This window comes from Ochotona curzoniae, unplaced genomic scaffold, assembly GCF_017591425.1.
Source record: "Ochotona curzoniae isolate NIBS_2020 unplaced genomic scaffold, NIBS_Ocur_1.0 patch217, whole genome shotgun sequence".
In the NCBI taxonomy this organism is placed as follows: Eukaryota; Metazoa; Chordata; class Mammalia; order Lagomorpha; family Ochotonidae; genus Ochotona; species Ochotona curzoniae.
This window is the reverse complement of record NW_024466770.1, coordinates 1-2294: the sequence shown is the minus strand read 5'-3', so window position 1 is coordinate 2294 and position 2294 is coordinate 1. Positions and strand designations below refer to the sequence as shown.

At 46.9% G+C, this 2294-nt stretch overlaps 1 non-coding gene across 1 annotated transcript; it reads left to right on the top strand.

Annotated features, from left to right (window-relative positions):
* The first annotated feature begins 645 nt into the window (after positions 1-645).
* On the top strand, positions 646-784 carry LOC121166750. Its single transcript, XR_005885466.1, has one exon. It is a non-coding gene; the product is annotated as a small nucleolar RNA SNORA51 (small nucleolar RNA).
* Positions 785-2294: the final 1510 nt, after the last annotated feature.

Sequence of the window (2294 nt, the reverse complement as noted above, 5' to 3'; positions counted from 1 at the left end):
TGAAACCTGGCTGCTCCACTTCTGACCTAGCTCCCTGTAAATAGTCTTGTAAAGTTGCAGAAGATGGCCCAAGTGTTTGAACTCCTGTCATCACGTAGGAAACCCTGATAAGCTTCCTGGCTTTGACCTGTTTCAGCTTTGGCTGCTGTGGCCAGCCAGTTGGAGAAGAGAATCAACAGATGGAGGATCTCTCTCTTTCAAATAAACAAAAAATAAATCTTTGGTTTTTTAAAAAAGATTTTTATTTATTTTCATTAGAAAGGCAGATCTACAGAAAGAAAGAAAGATTTTCAATTGCCTTGCTCACTCCCCAAGTGGTCACAAGGGCCAGAGCTGAGCTGAGCTGATCTGAAGCCAGGACAGGGAGCTTTCTCCAGGTTTCTCACATGGGTGCAGGAGCCCAAGGCTTTGAGTCACCCTTTACAGCTTTCCCAAGAACAAGTAGAGAGCAGGATGGGAAGTGGAATGGCTGTGACACAAACCAGCACACATATGGGATCCCAGCATTTGAAGGGGAAGGATTAGCCAACTGAGCCATTGTGTTGGGCCCAAAATAAGCCTTCAAAATATATTATACAAATTGATGAGTCAAGATGATGTAATGTGGATCAACTGAAGAGAATGAAGAATCCAGAAATTATCCTGGGTTTCCCAGTGCTTACCACAGGCTGTGTTCTTACACTGGCTGTATAGGAAGAGGAGGCAGAGCAGACCTTCCCCATATACACTCTAGCCAAGGCCCTGTGCTTCCTGCCTGGTCTGTATTGTGAATGGGGGGACATGCAGTAAACAAACAATTATCCTGAACATTAGGTAAGGTTGAGTTTTAACAAGATTGCCAAGAGAATGCAATGGAGGAAAGTACTTTTTTCAACAAAAGGTATAGGGAGAATCAGATATCTACAACAAAAGAATGAACTTGATAAGATGCTGGACACTATGCTTGGTATATGCTTGCAATGAAAAATCTCAACTGAGCTTGAACTGTGGTTATACAACAAGGTGGAGGAATCCACCATGGGGGGAGGGTTAGGGGAAGGGTGGGGGGAATCCCAGTACCTATAAAAAGAAAGAAAGAAAGAGGGCCCAGCGCGGTGGCGCAAGTGGTTAAGGTCCTCGCCTTGCACGCCGGGATCCCATATGGGTGCCAGTTCTAATCCCGGTGGCCCCGCTTCCCATCCAGCTCCCTGCTTGTGGCCTGGGAGGGCAGTCGAGGACGGCCCAAGGCTTTGGGACCCTGCCCCCGTGTGGGAGACCTGGAAGAGGCTCCTGGCTTCGGATCGGCATAGTATCGGCCGTTGCGCTCACTTGGGGAGTGAATCATCGGACAGAGGATCTTCCTCTCTGCATATCCGCCTTTCCAATAAAAAATAATAAATAAATCTTTAGAAAGAAAGAAAGAAAGAAAGAAAGAAAGAAAGAAAGAAAGAAAGAAAGAACGAACTTGGACTCTGCTACGGTTAGATTGTACCCCATAAAGTTCCTGTGTTGGAAACTTAACCTTCTGTTGAAGCCTGTGCAGTGGATGGCCTGCCAAGATGCACAGGGAGGACATGACAGATCACTGAGGCCTGCAGAGGATATCTAATACCACAGAGGGCAAAACAAAAGGGATAACTCTGCTGGCCGAGTTTGACAGCAGTTATCTGGGCAAATCAAGATGCTGAGGCAAACTATGTCAGCCAATGGACCTTAGAAGGATTTCCTCAACCTTAGAGCAATGAAGTCAACAGCATCTCAGACCTATTGAAGCCACTTAAGCAGCACCATCGGAACATGCGCCACACAGGGGACCATAGGATGACTCCAAGTGGCCGTCTCACATCCTCAGGTACTGGCATGGTTAGGCTGTTGAGAGCAGCCCTCTTTCCATTTTTCCCAGCTTCCCCTAGATATAGGAAGAATAGAAAGGAAGATTGGAAGCTGTTGTCTCATCCACTTTCCCTCATTCCTTGACCCTTCCCATCCTAACTGGTGGTCCACATGGGCATGCATCCTTTTCAACTAGGTAAACATTATCAAAAATTAATCCATTACAGAAAAAAACAGAAACGTAACCTTCAAATGCATATGTTGCTGTTATTTGGAGATGAGGCCTTGGAGAGGTAATGCAGATTAGATGAGGTCCTGAGTGAGTGCTGGGCTCTCCCTAGTGGGATCAGCAGCTTTTCAAGAACAACATCCCGGGCCCGGTGGCGTGGCCTAGCAGCTAAAGTCCTCGCCTTGAACACCCTGGGATCCCATATGGGCGCCAGTTCTAATCCAGGAAGCTCCACTTCCCATCCAGCTCCCTG